Here is a 25,198-nt window from a genome sequence, read left to right as displayed (position 1 = left end):
CTCTGAGAAATCTGCATGGAAGTGGGTCTTTAGGGAGTTTAAGCTGTAAGCGAGTAGGGGAGGGACCAGGGAAGGGAAACGTGGCACACTGAGGTCTGTTAGCAAGTTAAAACGGGGTGGTGTGTGTGTGTGTGTGTGAGTGTGTGTGTCTCAGAGCAGGCACACTCACTATGGGGTGCTGAGCCCTGGGAGGGGAGCTACTGCGGGAGTGAAAAATCCTGGCAGAGAAGAGCCCGGGAGCCACACTGCGAGGATGAATCCGGGCAGGCTTCTGGTAGGAAAAGGCTTGGGCACCTTCTGACGCCAGGCAAAGGCGCCCTCTAGTGGGACCAGCGCCGCGGCCTGACTGGCCCAGGAGCCTCTCGAGCAAGGCGCTCTGCAGCAGAGAGACTTACGTAGCCACGTGGGCGTGTCCTCAGGCCTCAGGATTTTGGTCTGTGAAATGGGAAGGACGTCATGCCACGTGACGCAACTGGATGAGCTCCTGGAAGAAGACAGGAAAGGGGTCATTATCCGCGCCACGTTTTCCGTCTCGTTTATCCCCCGAAACTCCTCCTTCTGGAGCCCATGGAGTTGCCATTGCACCTCACCCTCCTGGCACCATAGCCGCTGCCGGGTCCCTCTCAGGGACAGGGAGCCCTGTCGGGTGGGCAGCCCCGGAAGTGCCCTTCGGTTGCAGCCAAAGCACAGGTCTGTTGCTCGGCCCCGTGGTTGCCGTCCGCCTCCTTGGGGACCCCACGGCCTCAACCCTCGCGCCAGCAGCCTCACTCAGCGCCTGGGGGCTCAGCTGCCTCCTGCCCCCTAGGTGTGCTCTTCACCAGCCACTCCTCCCAGTGGGGTCTTGGGGCCCTGGTGTGCCGTCGCCCCTCCGGGGGCGTTCTTGGCCGTGCGTCCCTCCGGAAGCTGTGCAGGGGCTCAGACAGACCTCTTTCTCCCATGTGGCCTGAGCAGCAGAGGGCAAGGGCGGGCGCGGCGCTGGACGCCAGCGTCTGTGGAGCTGCCTGAGCGCCAGAGCGCCGGAAGGCAGAATATAAAGATTTATTTTGGGGACGTTTATGTATCACAAGGTGTGCAGTTCAAAGGGTCAAAAAGGTGTCCAGTGAAAAGTAAATCTCCTTATTCCCAGCTACCCGGTACCTTTCCAGAGGCAGCCACCAGCCTCTTGTGTATCCCTCCAGAGACGGTCCACGCGCACGCGCGCACGTGCACACACGCGCACGCACACGCGCACACGCGCACACTCATGTAATTACGTGACTGGTAGCGCACCACCCAGATGGCTCTCTACCTTGCTTCTCCATCCCCCCGCCCCCAGCTTCCCCTTATGTACTGGAGATGCCTCCTTTTTATAGGCTGCTACTTCACGATGTGGGGGTACCTACCATTGATTGGATCAGCCTCCTGCTGATGGACAATTAAGTTGTTTTCAGTTTGGTTTTGGTCTTACAGAGGTAACAGAGTACTATTTGTTTGGGTTATAAACATGAATTCGTGTGTCTTTTCTGGAAAACTGTTCTCAGCTATGCTGGCTTGAACACCCCCTGGGTGGGGGGTCCTGACACTCCCTCGCGGCAGACTGTACATCCAAAGGTGGTTGCCCTCCAGCCCACGATGTGACCTGGACTCTCCTCTCTGCAGGGTGGGGTTTCTGATCCCTCCGCTTAAACCCAGGTCGCCTGGGTAACTGACCAGAGGCAGGCAGAAGGCTCACCGTGTGCCCCCAGGCTAGCTGTGAGAACAGTGAGGCTTGGTGTGTGTGTTGGCGGGGTGCCTGGCTCTCTCCTCTCCCTTGTTCTCTTTTCTTATCCTCTCTTCCCTTCGTCCCTCCTCTCTCTCTCTGAGCACGTGCCTCTGGAGCCTGGAGTCAGCACGTGAGGAATCCGGCTCTTCTGCAGCTGCCACCCGGGCCCCAGGCTCCTGCGTGAGGCTGTCAGCACCCGGCCTGTCCCGTGGAGCAGAAAGGAGCTGTCCCTGCTGGACTCCACCTCGGGCACTGCAGATTCATGAGCGAAGCAAATGTGCGGGTGTTTTTTAAAAGCCACTAAGTTTTGGGGTGCTTTATTATACAACCATAGTAACTGGAACAAACATCTTGGCTGGATCCCATAATTCTCAATCACTCTTGATTATTAGAATACTTTTAATCCTGAATCTAAGATGTTCTCCACTGTATATCCCATTCCTCACGCAATACCATGATGAATATCCTTGCTTCTTGGACACGAGCCTCAGTAGCTTTTTGCAGCAACTTCACCCTAGAAATCAGAAGCACCTATGTGCCCGCTTCCTGACCAGCAGGAGACTCAAAGCTGCTCTTCCCAGAGCTGCCTCTTTCTTCACCCCAGTGAGGCACTTTCCTTCTGATAACCCCACACTTCAGACTCACTGCTCCTTCCACCAAACTGCCTAGGGGTACCTGCAGACCTGTCCTTCTTGTTCAAAACTGTCCTCTCCCCCACCTCAGTACTGTATGTCTTGCTTAGTTTGAACGCATCTTAGAAGGAGAAATTGAATCCACAGGCAGGAACCTTCTGCTTATCTGGAATTATAACCCAATTTTAGATACTTGAAGTTTGACCCAAAGCTTTTCATTGTGCATAGAAATATTTCTAAAGTCTATTACTGACTTCCGTGTGCATTAATGTGCATCAAACATGATGTGGAGTTTACTCAGTGGCTCGGGCTGCAGGTACCCTGATGGACTCTCAGAGGCTATTCTGTGCAACCTGTCTTTTCACAGACAGGGAAACAGGCTCAGAGAGGGCCCATGACTGTCCTCATGCCACACAGCCAGCTCAGGGCCGAGATGGAACCAGAAACCCAGATTTCTGCTGCGAGCCCAGCGCTGTCTCCTGGATGTGCAACCACCTCACGATGGCACTAGCCCCAGAACAGTGACTGTTCCTTTGTACAGCGCTTCTGTGACCATGATGTAATTTCATGTCCACATTGATTCTGACTTGTACCACGATCCTGAGTTTGTGCTGCCGACCAGAGATCTTGAGATGTGTGAAATAATTTGTACTCACACCGAAGGAGCCCAGCGCCTGCTATTTCCCAGGACACTGGCTTGAGATGCCTGCAGGACACCAGTGTGGAAAGAGCAGCCAGTTACTGAGCATGTGGTACATGTAGCCCACTCTGCTGAACACTGGGTGCTCTCATTTAATCGTGCCAACAAGCTCAGGCAGGGATGTGATTGGTGTGCCTGGATACTTGCCGTTGGCTTTTCTTCACCTAGCGAGAGAAAGGGCAGTTGGTTTGCTCTTGGCCACCTTGTGGTCTAGTTATGCTTATGTCCGATGCACAATGGTGCTCTGGATGGAGATGGCCGTCAGCTTGGCCTCCAGAGAAGCAGAGCCTTTCTGCAGTTCTCTTTACTCTAGGTGCTGAGCTTGGAACCTTTTTAGCAGAGGTGTCCCGAGTGCCAGCCGTCTCCCGCGTGTGCCAGGAGAGGTCGTGAGTGCTTGTCATTAAACCGGTGGAAACTGCTCACTCTCGGCTCCTGCTGGGTCCCTTGTGCCCACATCCAGCTCCCTCTGGACAGTCGGCCAGAGTGGTGCGGTGCTCAGGGCGCCCGTCTCGGGCACGGGGTGGACCGACTGTGGCCACCATCGGCCCAGTCAGCCGAGCCTCCTGAGCTCTAGGTGAGGATAAGCCCCCCGGGGACGCCGTTTGTGCGTCTCACTGGATGGCTCTAGTTCATCCCCAGTCCGGGCGTATGCAGGATGGCCTTTCCTTGTCCCTGGATGTGCTGGGTCCAGCCAGCGAGTTGTGCGTGAACATGAGGTGGGTCCCGTCCAGTCCACACCGTTTCGTTGTCTCTGCGGCTCTCCAGACCGCCCTGTCCTTCCACCACAGCAACTGGGAAAGTTCCAGATAGTGTTTATTCCACCAGCGACTGTGCCAGGGTCCTCGAGTACATTTATTAAGAAGCAGAGTCATAGATATCTTCAAAAAAATACAATTTACATAAATGATGTGGTGGGGGGTGGGAGTGGGTTATATGGGAAACTCTTATGCGAAAGCCTAAATAAAATATGTAGACTGCAAAAAAAGAAAAAAAAAGAAGCAGAGTCTTCATCCGACTGTGGTAGACATGGGTGTGAGAATGCTTTTGTTTTAAGCCACTGGAATGTTGGGGCTGCCACCAGCTGGCCTGGCCCAACCTCGCTGATAAGCTCCCACGTGGGGTTGCGGTGATGTTTAAAGGAGCTAGTGCTTGTAAAGCACCGAGCACAGCCTGCCCATCACCAACATGCAGTATGGGTAGCGATTGTTATTTTCCTGTCTTGATGCCCCATAGGCATCTCAAGGTCAACACATCCAAACCCAACTCAGCCCCCAGGGTCATTGCCAACCCAGCCTTTGCGCCTGCTCCCCTGCTTCCACTGAGGTGGACACCACCTTCCAGTCTTAGGAACAGTGACCAATCTTCCCCCACACCCAGTAAGTTGAAAACCCTTCTAAATACCTCCTCATTCTCTCTACACCTCTTCTTTGTTTCCTCCCACACTGTCTTAGCTCAGACCCGTGCTCTCTCTCATTTTGTTTCACGCGATAGCTTCCTAACTGGACTTGCTGCTTGTATTATGTTCCCACAGTCTAGTCTTCACCCAATACTTGGTTGAACTGGTCATACATCTGATCACTTTCCTCCCACCCATCCACCATTTCACCTGTCACCATCCAACCCAAACCATCTACCCCTAAATACCACTATCAGATGAAAATTCTTCATTGTCCACGGGAGAAATTGGAAACTGCTAGCCATGGGGCACAAGCCCTCGTGTTCTGGCCCCACCTATGCTCCCACACTACTTGCCATCACTCCCTGGCGAGCGCCCTGGGCACTGGCTTTGCTCCAGCAGCTGCACGTGCCCAGATGTGCCTCTCTCTCATGTTTCCATATCCTAGTGCACACTATTCCCTGGGTTTGGGAACCCAAGACTTGGCTCAGGGCCATTTTCCTTCACCAAAGCCAGTGACCTTTGCACATCTCTGTTAAGATGTTGCAGTGCTTGTCGAAGTGTACTGTACCTGTGTATCACCCATCTTGCCCCATAGACCAGGAGCCCCTTCAGGGAAGGAGCTGGCTCTTGTCCATCTTTGTGTCAACAGCATCTCATGAAGGTGCTTTATCCACAGGTACTTGATGAGTAACTGTTATGAATGGTTGAGAGGATGAGGTCAGCTAAGGACTCACGGATGAGAGTGGAAGGTGGGCATTCAGGGGCCCCTGTGCCACTTGCGTGACACATCCGGGTGTTAGGTAAAGGCTTGCTGCCAGAGATGACTGCCAGGCGGGCTGCTGGGGAGGCTGCACCCAGGGCCCATGTCACCGTGGCCTCCCCCACTCCTCCCCCACTCCAGCTGAGAGGGCCTCCCCCACTCCAGCCCTGCTGTTTCCTCTCTGAAGAATCTGGCCAGGAAATGACAAATGTCCTCCAGGAGCAGAACACATCCCGAGATTCAAGTTGAGATCTTCCTTTCTGTTCACTTCTGAATTTTTTGTTTTCACTCTATAATGTTGCATAATGGCATCATTAAGAAGTTTAACTCTTCTTGAGCTGGAAGCCCAGCAAAGGGTTCGGGCAGTGCATTACTCTACCTACCGGCTCATACTCTCCCAGTCCCTAGAAGAGTCTCAGCTCTACTTTGGTGATTAATCCTACCACCCAAGGGTTCCCTCTCTCTCATGCGAGGTGGGGTGGAGAATGGCAGCACGTATCAGAGCCTGGATCCCTGAATGACCATGTGGAGGAAAGCTGCCGACTGACCAGTTTACTTCCTCAGTACCGTTAAGTGAGCAAGGAGTAAAGGTTTATTGCTTTTGAGCTGTTCATTGATGTACAAGGTTGGGGAGGAGACAGTAGGACTGGTCCACCCTGGGCACAGGCCATAATGGATGAGATTTTTGGTCAGTTAAAAATAAATACAGGTGGAGGAGGAAAAGGTGGAGGAGGCAGAGAAGGCAGACTAGCAAGATGGCCCCTGATGCAGGAGCAGCCTCAGCAGCAGCAGGTGGGAGCCTGGAGGCGGCAGTGGCAGTGGCAGCGGTGGCCGTGGCCTGGAGGTCTGGGGCAGCACCAGGATCTATGGTGGCAACGGCTGTGGGGACTCGGAGCTGAGAGGAGCTGTTGCTCGGACCAGCACAGTTATATTTCACACTATGTGCTGACCGTATCTACAGAAGATATTAAAAAAAAAAAAAAAAAAGACCAACTTCTCAAAGACTTTGATTCCAGTGGAATCTTTGCTTTAGATCTTTTTTTGTGTGTGCTAGTGAATTGTAGCTCCAGGAGCAATGCCTGCACAAGCTCCACAATGGACCGATATCCCTTCCTGCCCAATTTGCACTCAGACTTTTGATGAAAGGATTCGAAAGCCCATCAGTTTGGGTTGTGGCCATACTGTCTGCAAGATGTGCCTGAGTAAACTACACCGCAAGGCTTGCCCATTTGACCAGACCACTATCAACACCGACACTGAGCTCTTCCCAGTGAACTCAGCATTGCAGCTGGTGGGTGCTCAGGTAAGACGAGGTGACATAATACTTCTTAATTTTTCTTTGTGTATGTGTGTTTCTCCTGAGAGAAACCTGTTGAATTAAAACTGGGTAAAATAATCTTCTATTTAAATAGGTGTAAGTCTTTTAAGTACTGTGTGCAAATTCTTTATTTCAGTATATAAGGAGTTTATTGTGGTAGTCCAGCATTTTTCTGTTATAGTACAGTTACATCCATTTAATTTAGTGACCAGACTTTCAGTAATCTCAGCTATTCAGGTTACTTAGAGAAACCTAAAAGGTAGATTTAAAAAAAAATTTTTTTTTAAATATACTTCCTTTTTCTTTCTTTTAGAGCAGTTTTAGGTTTACAGAAAACTTGTGCAATAAGTGCGGTGAGTTCTTATATACCCACAAAAGGTATTAAGGACCGCTTCTCTGAGGAAAAAACATGACTCATGAAATTGTTGCACTTTATTGAGTTGGAGAAGTGAAGTTGCTTCAGACACATTTACTTAGTAGACATTAATAGAAATGAAAGATAAGAGGAAGTGACAAAAACTATGGAGTGCAGCTTTTGGAAACAGTTTATTTACAATAGGAACAAATATCCCCAAGCATCTTAATATAAAAGTTAGTCTGGGGAAGTGGACGTGGCTCAACTGATAGAGCGTCCACCTACCATATAGAAGGTCCAGGCTTCTAACCCAGGGCCTCCTGGCCTGTGTGGTGAGCTGGCCCACACGCAGTGCTGCCATGCACAAGGAGTGCTGTGACACTGCAGGGGTGCCCCCCACATAGGGGTGCCCCACGTGCAAGCAGTGTGCCCTGCAAGGAGAGCCACCCACGCGCAAAAACAGCGCAGCCCACCCAGGAGTGGTGCTGCACACACAGAGAGCTGATGCAGCAAGATGATGCAACAAAAAAGAGACACAGATTCCCACTGAGAATGCAAGTGAACACAGAAGAACACACAGTGAATGGACACAAGAAAGCAGACAGGGGGGTGGGGGGAGAGAAATAAATAAAAAATAAATCTTAAAAAAATACATAAAATGACTAAAAATCAACCTGCTTTTTATTATCGTCGTGCATCAGTGATTTTAATAATGTCAATGATGAAATACTCTTCCCCACAGGCAGACTGATCCCACTCCCCCCACCCCCCGTTTTGGTATATTGCTGGAGCCCTTAGACATTTTGAAGTGTTTTTAAAATTATTTATTTATTTAATTGTGTGTTTGTTTAATTAAAAAATGTTACATTAAAAAAATGTAAGCGATCCGCACCCGCCTCACCCCACTCCTCCCACATCAACAACTTCTTTCATCACTGTGGCACTTGGTGAATACATTTTGGAGCACCGCTGCACACCACATGGATAATGGTTTACATTGTAGTTTACACTCTCCTGCAGTCCACCCAGTGGGCCATGGCAAGACATAAAATGTCCAGCATCTGTCCCTGCAGTACCACCCAGGACAACTCCAAGTCCTGAAAATGCCGCCACATCACATCTCTTCTTCCCTCTACCTGCCCTCAGCAGCTGCTTTGGCCACGCCTGTGGTCAGCCCTGAAGGCTGGGCCGGGCGGGGCGTGGGTGGGACACGGGACCCTTTGACTGTCAGGAAGGCAGTGGCCCAGCCTCTCAGTGCCCGTGTGGGGTAATGACCCTTGGCCTACCAACGGGGCCACAGGGGAGTTAGGGGCTTAATGGAGATGCCCGGGCCTGTGGGGTTGGGAAGGCAGGGGGCAGGTTTATGGGGGTCTCCTTGATACGCCTATTAGAAGAGGCAAGGTTCAGCTTTCCTCTCAGCCTGCCCAGGGAGGCTCCCACGCCCCTAATTGGCATTCCTAACTTTCTCCTGCCTTTTACGTTGGCCGGAGGCCTCTTCTCTCCCTGATAAAAGGCGGGAACAACCACCGCCCTGCGTCAGGCTCGTCAGGCTTGTGCGTCGGCCCAGCTGGCTCTCCCTGGCACTTCCCTGCGGAGCGGAGCCATGGCGAGCCGCTCCTACCGCGCCAGCCCCGGCTGCAGGGTCAGGAGCTTCAGCTCCTGCTCGGCCATCGTGCCCAAGCCCGGGGCCCACGGCTGCACCAGCGTCATGGCCCGTCGGCCCTGGGGACCAGGGGGGCCAGGCTACAGGCGCCCCGAGGCTTTGGCAGCCGGAGCCTGTGTGCAGCGGGGTCCCCGCGCATTACGGTGGCCTGCGGCTGGCCCCGGCGCAGCGGGGGCAGCTTTGGCTACCGGGTGGGGGGCCGTTGAGGGCCCAGCGCCCCCTGCGTCACCAGTGTGTCGGTCAACGAGAGCCTCCTGGCGCCCCTCAACCAGGAGATCGACCCCAGCGCGCAGGGTGTGAAGCACCAGGGGAAGGAGCAGCTCGAGGGCCTCAACAGCAGGTTCGCTGCCTTCATCGACAAGGTGGGTCTGGGTGTGGCCCCCTGGGCTGGGGCAGGGAGGGGCAGGGCCCAGGCGCCGACTGGGCTCACCTTCTCAGAGTCCCGGCCCTGCCACCCACCAGCTCAGGGCCTCCGTCTGTACACATTGCTGCGAGAGGCAAATGCAATAATGGATGTGAAATCGGCAGAAGCACCAGGCCGGTTTACTGCTGTTAGTTCTATGCTCAGCGAGAGCTGAATGTACACCTGTCCCTCCACATACCTAATTCCTTCATCTCTTGGATATCAGCCTTTATGCAATTAGCAGGTGTGGGAAGGGCCGGCACCCCTGATGCTCTCCAACCCCAGCCTGGAGAGGGGAGCCAAGAAGAAGAGGGGCCGGAGGCTCCATTCCCGCTCCTTTGTGGTGACATTGTAGGAAAGCTGTGGATTCCCAAGACTTCTGCCCAAAGCACCAGCCCCAATACTCACGGAGATTAAAAACAGAGAGTTGAGATATTCAGGGGATGGTCCACGGAGCGCCTGTATAATTGCACTTTTCTGGCTTTGCTCTTTCTGAGCCCTCTTTCAGGTTGGTGATGAAGTTCTGGTTTCTGTTGATACAATGATGTCTTCTTTGAGAGCTCACAGTCTGATGTTTGGGCAAGGACAGCCACTGAAGTTCAAGGGAGGAAAGGCTCATTTTTTTTGGTCTTTTATTTAGAAAGATTACATAAAATGTCAGACTTGCACGTTGAATTAAATCAACACTTCAATTGGAACATTACTTAAAGGAGATGTTGTGTACCACAAAAAGATTTTTTAAAAAAGATTTATTTATTTATTTCTCCCCACCCCCTCTTTGTTTGCATTTGCTGTGTCTATTTGTGTGTGCTGGTCTTCTTTTTAGAAAGCGTTGGGAACTGAAACTGGGACCTCCGCTGTGGGAGGGAGGTGCTTAATCACTTGAGCCACCTCCACCCTGCTTTGTTGTGTCGTTCATTATGTTTTCCTCCTTACGTCTCTTGTGTCATCTTGTTGTGCCAGCTTGCCACGCCTGCCTGTCGCATCAGCTCACTGACTTGCTTGTCTTTAGGAGGCACTGGGACCTCCCATGTGGTATCCAGGAGCTCAACCGCTTGAGCCACATCTGCTTCCCAAAAACATTTTAAAAAATGTTCTATGGCCGGTTAATTATTCATACATATTCGCCCTTGGATACTTATTTCCCCATTTCTTTTTACATTTTATAATTTTTTTTAAACAAATCAATTTTATTGTTATATTTTAATAAGATATAAATCCACCTAAAGAGTACAATCAATGGTATTTGGTGTAATCACGTTTGTACATTCATCATCCCAATCATTCCCAGAGTGATTTCCCAGAGTACTTTCATTATTCCAATAATAATAATAAACAAAACTAATCACCTCTCAATCTATGCCTCCCCTACTGTACATAGCTTTTATTCTTTGTCCTTCTCTCTAGTATATTTGTATTTATATTTTGTAAAAACAGTCTTCTGTGTGCAATATCGCCTATATTCATGTTTTACATGAGGTTTAGTGTCTTACACAGTCCCATGTTACAGTTTTTGGCTTTCCCTCTAGTAATATACATGACCTCAGACTTTCCGTAAGGCTCATCTTTAGGGCTGACTGGTGTGCATGTAAGAAGACACGTGCCAGGGTGAGGAAGGGCAGGGCTTCTGCCCTCAGACAAACAGCAGCCTTAGGTACAGGTGCATTATCCAGCAAAGCTGCTGTCACAACTCTTCTTAACACAGTGTCGGCTGGCCAAGGCACTGCTCCCTCCCCCTGGCACAAGGAGCTGGTCCTGGAGTCATGCAGGCTAGTGGATGCACAAGGACACCAGCCAGGATGGGGGGGTGGTGGTGAAGTCCAGCCTGGGCTGGGGGGGTGGGGCACTGTGCCTGCCAGGAGGGGGCTCCTCTCCCTCATTTGCTCCAAAGCCCAGCGAGGGCCCTGAGCAGACGCTGGAGGGGTCCTTGCACGTGGCCATTGGGCATTGCCAGTACATGCTGGAGGGGTTCTTGCACATGGCCATTGGGCATTGCCAGGACATGCTGGAGGGGTCCTTGCATGTGGCCGTTGGGCATTGCCAATATATGCTACTCCTCTGTTGTGAGGGGTCAGTTCCGGGGCTGGAGAGAGGGACTCACAGCCGCAGGAGGCTGGCCTTCCGCTCCCCTGGGGCTGCTGGGAACCACCCCCCACCCTCCAGCATCCTTCCTTTAGAAGGCACCCCTGGTCTGCCGGCTGCATTGGTGCGGTGGGCTTACGCCTTTGGAGCAGGGCAGGCGAGCTGGGGACCGCCTTCCCCCGCCGTGGGCGAGCACGTTGACGCCAAGGCAGATGCCTTTTCGCTAAGCAGGGCTGGGCTTCCTGGCCCACGGGCACGGGCATTTGAGAGTTGCCTGTACCGGACTTGTCCCCCCAGAAGTTTAGGGCTCAAGAGGAAATCATCTAGTTTAGGGCTGGTAACTTCCATGCGGGCCGGCAGGTGGCGTGACCGAAGCCGCTGCAGGGGCACGCCTACACCGACCGGCAGCAGCTCCTGCTCGCCTCCAGACTCAGGCCCAGCCTTGTCAGAGTGTCTGGCTTTTCAAGAAAGTCCGAGAAATCCAGGCTCTTGCCTGAGACTACCCACGTTTTAAAGGTTGGTGACTAATTCAGATTTTAATAAAACCATGTGCAGGCCAAATAAAATGTACCTGTGGCCCAGATAGGGTCTGGGGGACTGGGAGTACCAGTTTTGACCCTCTCTTACTTGGTTTACAACTGAGGCTCAGAGAGGCCAAGTGACCTGGTGGGTGGCAGAGTTAGGCCTGCGGGGTCTCCTAACCCCAGAAACTCCCCTCCTGTGCTCCAGTGCGCCAGAATCAGAGTGAGGCAGAGTCACGGTGGGCTCGTTTCAGAATCGCTCCTGTAACAAAATACTGCAAATTAAGCCCCTGAAAACAAGACACGTTTATTTCACCAGGCAGAAGTCAGTGTGTTGGCAGGGCTGCACTTCTTTCAGTAAGTTCTGGGGGGGATACCCATTTCCAGGGACATTCAGGCTTTTAGGAGATTTGAGTTCCCTGTGGTTGTAGAACTGAGGTCCCTTTCTCCTTGTCGGCTGGCTGCCAGGGGACATTCTCAGCTTCTAGAACCTTCCTCTCTGCTCATGCCTCACCCCCTCCATCTTCAAAGCCAGCAGTGGGTGAGGAGATCCTCCTCATAGTTCATATCTCTCCTCTGCCTTGTTCTCCTGAGCATCTCTCTCACTCCTCTGCCTTCCTCTTCCACCTTTAAGGCAATTATCTTGGGTCCACCTGGATAATCCAGGATAATCTCCTCATTTTTAGGTCCATAACCTTACTGCACCTGCCAGGTGCCTGCCTGGGTGTAGATATCTTTATACTAGCACAGTAGTATAGGGAATAAGAGACGTTATTTCATTCTGTGCAGAATAAACGCTTCTCTGTGAACTGAGTGCTTTTTCTGGGAGGGGAGCATGGAGTGTTACTTGGGGAACAATTGTGACCTGCACTTTCAGACTTTGCCAGATGATGTGACCTCCTGGGGAAGGTTCAAGGGTAGGTGTTGGGCTGGGGCTGCCCAAGTCCACCTGAAGCCAAGATGACCGGAAGTCGGTCCTCTCAGACCACCTACTGGATGGTTCTGCTTTATCAGTCTGCTCTGTCTTGTCTTTGCTCTCGCCTCATGAACCCCATCCTAGGGCTTGGGGAAAGCTTTGGAGAGACGTGCTCCCAGTGTGGGAAGGGCGGGATGCATACAGAGGGATGGAGAGAGGGGGAGGAACTGGATCAGCAGGCCTGAAGAATAATTGGCACTAGGACAGGTGGAGAGGAAAAGACCCTGGAAGCGCAAGCTTGCAAGCGAGCTGGCTGATGCCCTTCAAGGTATCTGACCAAAGACCTTGGACTATTCATTTATTAACTGGCAGAAAAGCATTAGGCTCTTGTTTTGCCAAGTTCTGTCATTCAGATGCCAATTGAGCTTTTGCTTTAACCTGAGTTTAGTTTGTCCATTACCCAGCCCGAAGCCACGGGGGTCACTGCTAACTTGCCCTTCTTTACCTTGTAGATACAGGCAGAGAGAAGGGTGATTCTCAGTCCCGGTAATTCTAACCCTTCTTGGAATTCTTGTCCTGGATGGTCAGGTTTTACCCTCTAGATCAGGCTTCTCTGCCTTTTTTGTCCCACAGACCCCTTTGCCAGTCAGATGAAAAACACAGACCCTGTACCAAGTCCACACTCTACCGTATATGATTTAATAAATATATCACACCTGCACCAACATGTCCCCCCGAGAATGTTTTTTGTCTTTGCAATTTCAGTTCAAGCTCGCGGACCCCTTGTTAAGAACCCCTGATCTAGATGGGCCCAGCCAGGGCCTTCATTCGGGGTGACGCAAACACACATCCGCTTCTCAGCTTACAGGTGTCGTGGTTGTCTCCCACTCTCGGGGTGTGAGGCTGGTAATGACAGAGCTGAGCGTTTATAGCAGCCCAACTGCCCTGTAATTAACAAGTTGTGCAACCGAACTCTGGGAACTCTGCTCTTCCCGGTCAGCTGGGGCACACTGCTCCGGGGAGAAGGCCTCCAGGCAGGCGCCCAGGCCTGCTGGTGGAGGAGGGCTGGGAAAACGCCAAGGTCCCAGGCCCCTGGTTGCTTCTGGGAGTTCAAGTCTTTAGATGTTGGAAAGTGGGGGCGGGTGGGGTGATTTGGACAGCAGAACGTCGTGGGGGTGGCTTCATAGAGCTTTATGCTTCTATACAACTTTAGAGCCGAGAGGGCCTGGGAGCATCTAGCCTTTCATTCATTCCACCAGTATTTATTGAGGCCTTCCTACACAGCAAGCAATCTAGCTCTAGATGCAGTGAGAGTAAATGACGTGCAGCAGGTTTTACAGTGACTTCGGTCAAAGCTGGGACCAGACACCAGGGATGTGGATTTGTGTCCTTTTGATGGATTCTCTGTGGCTGGATAAAGAAGACCAGAGAGGCCAAGTCTCTTCTCCCAAGCCACACAGAATGTCACGGGCAGAGCCAGGGGTTTTGAAAACCTAGGGCTCTGGCCGGCCCAGGGCCCTTTGCCCCGTGTGCTCTCTCCTCAGGTATGAAGAAGAGGTGGCGCTCAGGACCACAGCCGAGAATGAGTTTGTGCTGCTGAAGAAGGTGAGTGACTTGAGGCCACTGGATGCTCTGAGTCAGGGGCTTTGTCGTGTGCGGGCCGGTGTCCGTGGCTGGCGAGGCCCTCAGCCCCCTGGCAGCTGGAGGCCCATTGGCTTGGCCACGGGAGCCTCCTGGCCTGTGCGCAGGAATGCAGGCTGCGTTCCCCCGTTCTCGTGCTGCCACTTGGCTTTTTGTGTGTTTGTTCTGAAGTCTCTTCACTCTCAGGTGGACCTTGCCTCCTCCCCTCCTGCAGGGTGGGGTGCTTGGTTGTCCACTTGCTGGTGGTTTTATGGGCTGTGGCCCCCATTCAGTGGCACTGCAGGTGATAAGCAAGCTAGAGAAGAAAACTGTGCTTGTTGAGCTGAAGTGTGCGCTAATGCTTGCTAGCAATGTGCTTACCAGATTCCCCACTGTTTGTGAATACTCACGGAACCCAGAGGTGGCCGAGAAAACCATCTGCCCCTGGAGGTGTGGTGGGTGTCCCCTGACCCGGAGCCAACGATGCTGTGCGGGAGGGGTGCACCCTGGCTCTGTTGACGCCAGGGGTTCACGGTCGTGGGCCAGCTGAGCTCAGAGGCAGCAGCCGGGCGTTCTGGACTGTGACCTTGGGCTGCCCTTTCCAGCAAGGTCCCCGGTTAGGGAGGGGTCTGATGTGCCTCGTCCTCCTCCAGCTGGGAACTCCCGGTCCCACTGAGGTTTATGCGATGGGAGGCAGTGTCGGTGGGTGGGCAGCTAATAAAGATCCCGTCTCTCCTGGAGGGGCCCTGAAGTGAAGACGAGAAGTCCAGGGGCAACTGAAGGGGGCAGGGGCCTGGAGGGGGACATGTCAGCGGCAGAGACCGCTGGGGGGCCGCAGCGGGGGCTAAGGGGATGCGGGTGGCGAGGGGAGCGGCGCCGCCCCATCCTCTCCCTCCTCCGCCAGGACGTCGACGGTGCCTCTTTGTGCAAGGCGGACCTCGAGGCCAACGCGGGCGCTGAGGGAGGACACTGGCTTCCTGCCGTCCCTCTGTGAAGAAGTGAGTCTCTCCCGCCTCCAGAAGAGCACGCGGAGGGGGTGGAGGAGGGTCTCCAGGGTGTGCCTGCCTGGTCCTCGGCAGGAACGCGGCCCTTCCCTATCCCCAGGCCTGAGCACCTTGGCTTCGGGGACCAGAGATCTCCTTCCACTTGGTCCTCCTTCCAAATGGAAGCGGATGGTGCTCTTCCTTTAAAATAACTTGGAAAACAAAAACAAAAGCAAAAACAGAACAAAACAAATAAATAAAATAACCCGAAAGACCGGGATTCGTTCCCAGTCTACACAGCACAACACGAAGTGGTTTGATACTTGTTTGTTCAGGGGATGTGAAAACCCAGTTAGCTAATCCCGGACCCCAGGTCTGGTCATTATCTGACTGAATTTACAAATAACCACAGCTGATCTGGATAATTCGCGCCCCAAGGGGCGGAGCCAGTCTGTCCACACACGGATGAGGTTTTCTCCACCCATCCAGGCCGTAATTGAATTCCACCTTAAGAGTTGCTTTGGGGCCACGGTCCAAAATTCCTCCCCAGCCTTCTCCTCGTAATGCTACACTTTTTGAATTTTCCTGAATTGCTGGTAGTTTCATAGTTTATTTCCTAAGGTTTCAGAGTCGACGCTGACTTTGGGACTTCCGTGCAGACAGGAACCGGAGGGGGCTTTGTTGATGAGGGCGCTGATTGTTGTCTCCTACAGGAGATCTGCCTCCTTCGGTCTCAAATCTCAGACACCCCGGTGGTGGTGAAGATGGACAACTGCCTCGTGGCTGAGATCAAGGCTCAGTATGACGACATTGCCAGCCGCGGCCAGCCTGAGGCTGAGTCCTGGTACCGGACCAAGGGGAGCTGCCGGCTGGGGGTAGGTTTGATCCGCACCTGCCCCACTGGTCAAAGGGGATAGCGATGACACTGCCCTCCCAAGGGGCTGCAGCTCTGGGAACAGAGCCCGGCCAGTCTGGGTGGGGGAAGCAGCCAGCCCCACTGTCCAGCCACATGGCGATCCGGCCGCTCTCACATCCTTGTCTTCCCACCCGCAGTGCGAGGAGATGAAGGCTGCCACGACCCAGCAGGGGGAGCACCTCTGCAGAACCAGGGAGGAGCTCAGCGAGCTGAACTGGCTGATTCAGAGGCTGACGGCCAAGGTGGAGAACACCAAGCAGCAGGTCAGGGGGACACGGGACCCGCTCGGTGGCCCTGCTGCTCTGGAAGCGCTCTCTGCTCTCCTGGCTTACAGGCTGTGGAGAGGCTTGTAACAGTCTGGGGCAGTGCAGTGGCCGTCCTTGCGCCCCTCTGATTTCTCACTCTCTCATTCACACCTCTTTATTTTTTAAAAAATATTTCTTATTGAAGATATCATTCATACATGAACACAAATAAACACTAAGTATATAGTAAGGGTTGTGAATCTATAAAATAAACGTGCATATCATCATACATGGGTCCCATACATCACCCCTCCATCAACACTTTGCATGGTTGTGATACAGTTGTTACAAACTATGAAAAAGCATCATCAAAATCTTACTACTAACTATAGTCCATATCTTAGGTTTGGTGTATTTTCCCCCAAACCCACCCTATTTTTTTTTTTTAGAACAAGTCAATTTTATTGATACAATAAAGTATACAATTTTTCCAAGTGAACAATCAATGAATTTGGTAAAATCACATAGTTGTGTGTTCATCGCTTCAATCATTATTAAAGCATTTTCATTATTTCAATAATAATAAGAAAAAAAAACCAACAAGGAAATTCCTCCCCTTTCAATTTCTCTGTTCACCTGCTGTACATAGCTGCTATTTCTGGCTATTCTTGCACATTTATTTATTTATTTGTTAGCAGTTTGATGGAGATATATTCACATGCCATTTGATCTATCCAAGTGTATAATCAATGACTTTTTTTTAGCTGTTAAAAAGACCTTTCTTGTAAAATTGTAAAATAAAATAGAAAAATAGATAGAAAGAAATTACAAATTTTAAAAGAGAGTATAAGGCCAGGTTAGATTTAATAGAATCAATTATAAGAAATAGATAATATAGCAACCAACATTTATAAATGTAAATAATAATTCTAATATCATAGAAATTAATTATAATTCTAATTTTTATATTACAGCTCTAACTATTGGATATAATAATCTCTCAGAATGAAGTGAATTATTGGTTTACCACACCTCTCCTGATAGACCTCATCTGCATAGACCTGAACTGACCACACAGGGCTGGGTTTAGAGGGCACACTGCCATCATCTGTCCATTTCGTTATTTTAAAGTGATTTGTGGGGCATTTTTGGGGGTTGGAGTTGTCCTGTGTGGTGCTGCGGGGACAGTTACCGGACATTGTATGTCCTCCCATGGCCCACTGGGTAGACTGTGGGAGAGTATGGGCTATGGTGTGGACCATTGACCATGAGGTGCAGCGGTGCTCAGAGATGTATTCACCAAGTGCAATGAATGTCTCATGATGATGGAGGAGGTTATTGTTAGTGGGGGAGGAGTGGGAGGAAAGGGGGTGGGAGTATATGGGGACCTCATTTTTTAAAATGTAACATTAAAAAAATAAATAAGGACAAAAAAAGTAAAAAAAAAGCAAAAAAAAAAAAAAGTGATTTGTTTCCCCCATTTTCAATCCCAACTCCGCCCTCCATCTCCAGTGCTCATTCTCGTGTCTTTAATATACGTATGTCCTTACAGCCCATTTTTCATGTGTATATTTATATGTGTGTGGACTTGAAAATAGATTTATATAAAATTTTTGGTATTTTAAATGCACACCACGATATTCTGCCATAGAGCTCTTTCTGGCTCTTGCCTTATGGTTTTGAAATCCTTTCATAGTGCTGTAAGTTTTCTGTTTCACTATTTCCGACTGCTGCAGGAGGGTTCTGTAACACACGCTGACCATGCTTCCCATCCGTTCCCCTCTGATGGGTATCCAGCTTGGCGCTACAATCATCTGTGTCACAAGCATTGTTACACATGCCTTTAGATACACTTAAGTGAGATGTTTTGATGGCAAAAGTGAGAAACATGTGCATGTCTTTACTTTCACTGTGTACTACGAGGGCTGGGTCTAACATGCTCCTTTCTCAGCACCTGGGGGCCACTGCTTCCAGCACTTGTTCTTCTCAAACTGTCTGGCTTTAATAGGTATAATCTGGTATTTAACCGTTGCTTTAATTTTCAGTTCTCTTGTTACTAGTGAGTCTAGTGAGGTGGAAAGTCTTCTCATACACTTACTAGTCATTTGTATTTCCCTTTCTAAGAAGACCATTTCTAAGAAGGTCCGTTTTTCCCTTGGTATTCCTGTCTTCTTCCTTGATGCCTTGCTGCATCTCCTTGTGCACTGTAACAGATGAGCCTTTGTCAGTTATATATGTTGCATGTAGTTAATCTTCTCTCAATGTCACTTTGTTTAGTTTACTCTGGGGTGTGTCCCGAAGTAGAAAGCTTTAATTTGCATGTGGCCAGATCCTCAGTTCTTCCCCTAATGGTTTGTACTTACAAAGTTTTGAGATCATAGAGGTAGGAAGCGGACTTGGCCCAGTGGTGAGGGCATCCGTCTACCACATGGGAGGTCCACGATTCAAACCCCGGGCCTCCTTGACCTGTGTGGAGCTGGCCCACGCGCAGTGCTGATGCGCGCAAGGAGTGCCCTGCCACGCAGGGGTGTCCCCTGAGTAGGGGAGCCCCACGCTCAAGGAGTGCGCCCCGTAAGGAGAGCCGCCCAGCACGAAAGAAAGTGCAGCCTGCCCAAGAATGACACCGTACACACGGAGAGCTGACACAACAAGATGACGCAACAACAACAAAAAAGAAAACACAGACTCCCGCGCTGCTGACAACAGAAGCGGACAAAGAAGAATACGCAGCAGATAGACACACAGAACAGACAACTGGGGTGAGGGAAGGGGAGAGAAATAAATAAATAAATAAAACTTTAAAAAAAAAGAGAGTCATAGAGGTAGCCTCTTCTATTTTGTTCTCTATTAGTTTTGTGGTTTTACCTCTCACATTGAGGTCTTTAATCCATCTGAATGGGTTGTGTATATGGAGTGAGTAGGGTTCTCATTTAATAGTTCTCCATATAGTGAGACAATTTACTCTGTAATCCATTTCCCCCCACTGCTCTGTGATGCGCTCTCTATCATCATGCCAAGTTCCCAGTTCACTTTCTGTCTGCTCCCTTCTGGGTGGCTGCTCTCAACTACTATGTAAGATAGAGCACATGTAATTTTGTTGCTATTAGTAACAAAAGTATGGAAATACGGGAATGCTTTACTTTTCAGAAATGAAGTTTGAAAAGATTCAAAGTTACCCCCATAAGGACATTACTCTTACTCACATGTTGATACGCTTCCTTAAGTAGGGCCAAAAAGGGAAGGGCTGTGGTTGTGTGTATTGGGAGTTGATGTAAATGGGAAATTCTGTTCGTGTGGATCATGATGGCCCCAAATATGAGACTCCAACCACACCCACTATGATGGCTGTCATAAAAAATGGAAAATAACCAGTGTTGGCGAGATGCGAAGAGATTGAAATTCATGCTTTGCAGGTGGGAATGTAAAATGGCACAGCCACTGTGGGAAACAGTTTGGCAGTTCCTGAAAAAAATTAAACCTAGAATTAGCATATGACCTGGCAATTCTACTCCTAGGTGTATACTCCAAAGAATTGAAAGCAGGGACTCAAGTGGATGAACGCCAATGCTTATCGTAACCTTGTTCACCATAGCCAAAAGGTACAAACAACTCAGGTGTCCAGCAACAGGAATGGATAGACAAAATGCAGTATATATAATGGAATATTCTTCAGCCATAAAAAGAATGAAGTTCTGACGCATGCTACGGTGTGGATGAATATTGAAAACATGCTAAGTGAAAGAAGCCAGACACAGAAAGACAAATACTGAATGATTCCACTTATGTCTAGATAGGTAAATTCATAGAGATGAAAGTAGACCAGAGGTTACTGGGGGCTGGGAAGGAGGGAACGGAGAGCTACTGCTTAATGGGTACAGAGTTTCTGTTTGGGCTGATGAAAAAGTCTTGGAAAAATAGTGGTGATGGTTATACAACATTGTGAATGTATTTAATGTCACTCAATTGTACACTTAGAAATGGGTAAGGTGGTAAAACTAAAGTTATATATATTTTACCACAATAAAAATTTATAAGAGAGAGAGAGAGAGAGAGACCCCTTAAAGAAGACACTGAAATCCAGGGCTTGGCGGTAATTAATTGGGCAGCCGAGGGCAAATCACAGCCTTGCTGAGCCTGGCTTTCTTCATCTGCATAACAGTAATAATAATACCTGTTCTGACAAGCTCACAGTGTGTAACTTTTGAAGGTCAAATAAGATAACAACAGTCTGTGAAAATAAGGCAGCATCACTAATTATTACTACCATTCCCATTCCAATGCTAACATCTGCGCTCTCTAATGGCTTACCGTGAATTTGAGTTTTACGGTATAAAGATGAAGGAGAAAGGCTCCAAATGGGCTATTATTTCTCTCTTAATTAATTCCCCATTCGTGCACTTTAATAAAAAACTACAAAGTTAAAAAATGGACCGGTCTGAAGGGAAGAGAAGTCTGCTGACCGAGGCCCCTGGACATCAGCAGGGCCCACAGCCTGCACCCTCTTCCGGCCCTTCCCTCGTCTCTGTCCCCGCAGCGTGCCAAGCTGGAGGCCGCGGTGGCCGAGGCGGAGCAGCGGGGCGAGGCGGCCCTCGCCGACGCCAAGGCCAAGCTGGCGGGGCTGGAGGGCGCCCTGCAGAAGGCCAAGCAGGACATGGCCTGCCTGCTCAGGAGTACCAGGAGGTGATGAACTCCAAGCTGGGCCTGGACATCGAGATCGCCACCTACCGGCGCCTGCTGGAGGGCGAGGAGCGCAGGTGAGGACGGGGCTCCGGGCCCCTCCGCACCCCTGTTCAGGGCTAGCATAATGCCTCACTGGACTCTAACCCTCCAGGCAAAGAATGCTCAGACGGGAAGAGACTGCAGAGAAAGTGGAGCCCAGCCACTCCCCCATTTTACAGACTGGGAAGGCCTTGCTCAGGACCACAGCTGCTCGGCAGCTAAGCTGAGGTTAACCCAGGCTCCTGTTGGCACTTCCGTGCCCGTTCCTCTCCTACGCTGTCCCCTCAGGCTCATTCCAAGGCAACCTCTTTACCCAGGCGGCCAAAAGGATATTTCTGCCACCTTGCCAGAATGATTCAGAATGATTCAGAAATTTGGCTAAAGACCATGTGATTGAGGGTGCACAGATGAAGAATTCCAGCCACCTGGGAAGCTCGGTGCTAGAACCAGGGAGTAGAAAGGAGCAGTGCAGGGTTCTTGCCTGCCAGGGGAGGCAATTCCTCCAGGTGACTGCGCCTCTGAAGGCAGGGACAGGGAGGTTGATTCTGATGGGAGGCGTCCTGGAAAAAGGGCAGAAGAGACGAGGGGATGGGAAAGGGACAGGACACCTCAGGCCATGGGGAAGGTCTGAGAATCAGGGGCACGTGACGACAGCATGTGAAGGGGAAACGTGGTGTCACCCCCGGGTGACGGGCCTCCGGCCTAGAGGTGCCCACGCCATCACTGTCTCTGGCTGGCTTCCAGCAGAGGGGAGTGGACTGGCCTGGGCAGTGGAGGCTAGAGGTAAAGAGCAGTCTCTGAGCCAGACTGCATGGGTTCAAACCCCAGCTCCATTGCTTCTCGGCTTTGTGGCTTTTTATGTCTCTGTGTCTTCATCTGTAAAGCAGAGATACTCCTAGTACCGACCTCTTCAGGTTGTTGCAAGGATTAAATGAGTTAATGGAACAGAGTTAGCACACAGGGAGCAGTTTAGTATCACCCTGAGACTATCCCAGGAAGCCCTGGATAGCTCCTTATAAATCCGGTTAGCGTTAGAAATCTGGCGTGAAGCAGCACTGAAGGTAGAAGGTAGAAGGGCCTTGCAGCTGGATTTGCACCATGTTTGACCATAGCAGGGAAACTTTTCTCAGTGCTTTGGGGAAGCCACCAGCACTAACTTCCCCTATGGACCATTAAGCCCCTACCTACTCACGAGCATTTCCTGAGGCACGTGGCATTTATACTATGATATTTATTTTCACTTTGATAGTATAACGAATGTATTAATGTATTCATATAATGAATGATCCACTGTCCCCAACACACAAGATTTTAAAAGGTGTCTACATTTTACAGTATTTTTTGTATTGTTGGGCTTTGATCTTTTTTGTTTTTAGGAGGTACTGGGGATCGAACCCAGGACCTTGTACATGGAAAGCAGGCGCTCAACCACTTGAGCTACATCCATTCCCCATGATAGACTTTGATCTTTTTAACAGACCTTTTCCTCTTGGCATTTAAAATGTTTAATTTGTTTATACAAGTCATGCGCATTGCAGAAAATACAGAAGATATGAAAGTAGAAGCAGCCACCACGTAACTTGGAGTGGCCACTGCCAGCATTTTTTTTTCTTTTGGCTTAAACAATGGGAATTAATTGGGTCATTGTTTTGGGGCTAGGAGAAATGCAAAGTCAAGGCATCATCAAGGTGATGCTTTCTCCTAGAAGACAGTGGCGCTCTGTGCCTGGCTGCTGGCCGTCCTTGGCCCTAGGCTTTTCTGCCACATGGCAGTACACGTGGCTGCCTCTCCTGGTTTTTCCCTTCTCTTCAGGTTCTGTGGGCATTCAGCTTTTGGCTGCTGCCTTTGGCTTTCACTCTCTCTGAGACCTTCCCTACAAGGCCTTCAGTAATAGGATTAAGACCCATCTTGATTCAGCTGGGCCATACTTTAACTGAAGTAATCTTATCAAAAGTCCATTTTTTGATTTTTAGAATTTTTTATCATCTTTTAAAAAAAAGATAAATAGATCACACAAAACGTTACGTCAAAAAACATAAGTGGTTCCCATATACCCACTCTCCCCCCACACCCCACACCTCCCACATCAACATCCCCTTTCATCAGTGAGGCACACTCATTGCATTTGGTGAACACACCCTGGAGCACGGCCACACTGCATGGACCATAGTTTACATTGTAGTTCATACTCTCCCCCAGTCCATCCAGTGGCTTATGGCAGGATAAACAAAGTTTTGCATCTGTCCCTGCAATATTATTCAGGACAACTCCAAGTCCAGAAAATGCCCCATATCACACCTCTTCCTCCCTCCCCCAGCCCTCAGCAACTCCTGTGGCCACCATCTCCATATCGATGCTACAATTTCTTCTATTACTAGTCCCAATAGTTTTATAGTAGAATATCAGTAAGTCCACTCTAATCCACATTTTATTCTTCCATTCTGTGGACCCTGGGATGGTGATGTCCACTCCACCTCTAAATCGAGAGGGGGCTTAGATCCCACATGGCTGATGGATGCGATTCTCCTGCTTGCAGTTATAAACACTCTCAGTTCCCTGGTGTGGTGGTTGACTTCTCACCTCCCTATCAGCTGACCTGGGTATGTCTAATGAACCGGACAGCAGGTGTTGCAACTCTGCTGAGGCTCAGGGCCCACCTGGCATATGGGCAGTCCAGAGATTCAAGTCTCCTGAGCATACACAAACCCCAACACCAATCACTGGTTCAGTAAAAGTGACAGAAGAGGCACATGTAGAAAGGTCACATCTGAGTCCAACTCCATCACAATCAGGAGCACAAATTCCAAAGTAGGGCTCACTGGCAAGGCAATGAACTCCAGAGCCATCTTTAATGATGATAGAATCTGTATGTCTCCATAGCCCTCAGGAACACCTGTACCTGAGATTGTATCTACTTGGCTGTCTCTGGGATCCTGATGAAATGTGTGTAAGCACGACCCCTCTGATGACCTCCTGACTCATTTTGAAGTCTCTTAGCCATATTGACTCATTTGTCTTTACCATTTACCCCTTTTATTCAAGTTTTTTTTTGAGTTACATCACCAGCTGGTGGTAGTAATCCCTCGGTGCCAGGGAGGTTCATCCCCAGGAGTCATGTCCCATGCTGGGGGGAAGGTAATGCATTTACATGCTGAGTTTGGTTTAGAGATTACCACTCATCAGCAGTTTGGCTTCCACAGACTCCATGATGGGGATTGGGATTGGCTGAGTCCTCTGGAGGGGCACAGTTCCAAGGCAAAAATGTCAGATCTTTGTGGCAGGAAATTGAGCCATCTTTAATGAATATATCCATGTTGAAAGGTATGGGGTAAAGACATATTCTGAGTCAAGCAGAATGAATCAGAGTGGAGCTTTCCTGGAGAAAAAGATTTGAAGCTGATTGGTTAAAACACATGGAGAGGTAGAAGAGAAAGTGCCAGCAGGTGTGAGGGAGGAGGGAGTGCTTTATGAATAACCCATTTAGGATGTCTCATTATTAATGAGATTTTTATAATGTTAAGAGTACACACTTACAGGGGCTTAGTTTTAAGTTCCCATCTGTTTTAGGCACTTTCCATGCAGAACTCAAGTAAACCTTCTAACAGGTCTACAAGGCCGGTGTGATCAGCCCCATTTAATGACTGAGGAGACCGAGGCACAGAAAGGTTGAGGGACTTTCCCAAGGCCACCTAGCTGGTGAGTGGCCCGGCCAGATCTGAGCCAGCCTCCTCCTGCATTTAAGAAAATCTTGTGGGTTAAAAGCATGTGATGAGAATGAGTCAATTTGGATGACACCTAAGTCTTTTCCCACCCAGAGGTGCCCAGCTCGGCAGTAGCTGCACACACCACCTACTCTTTGGCTTTGCTGGACATTCCAGCCAAGGGACCAGGAGGAAGACCCCTTCCTCCCCTGTCAGTCCCTCAATTCTCCATGGTTGAGAAGCAAACAAGGCATAATATGGCTTTTTGGGTTCTGCTCCTGTCCTTTGGGGAGGCTGGTGAGCAGGGCCAACCCTGAGTCTGTCTGCTGTATGCTGGCCCCTCAGCTCCTCTCTGCTCCTTCTGGATGGGGGGAGCAGGTCTTTGCCACAAAAGCAGAGGATCCCTGTGCTAACTGCTCCTCCCCTCTTCTCCCTGCAGGCTGTGTGAAGGAGTGGGCTCGGTCAATATCTGTAAGTGGCTGTGTGCCTGGATTGGGATGCATGGCTTTCCTGGGTGTCCATAG

General features: G+C 50.1%; 1 pseudogene; it reads left to right on the top strand.

The window, feature by feature from the left end:
• Positions 1 to 8,508: 8,508 nt before the first annotated feature.
• On the top strand, positions 8,509 to 25,198 carry LOC101427291 (keratin, type II cuticular Hb5-like; annotated as a pseudogene).

This window comes from Dasypus novemcinctus, chromosome 12, assembly GCF_030445035.2.
Source record: "Dasypus novemcinctus isolate mDasNov1 chromosome 12, mDasNov1.1.hap2, whole genome shotgun sequence".
NCBI lineage: Eukaryota > Metazoa > Chordata > Mammalia > Cingulata > Dasypodidae > Dasypus > Dasypus novemcinctus.
This window is presented reverse-complemented; position numbering and strand designations above follow the sequence as displayed.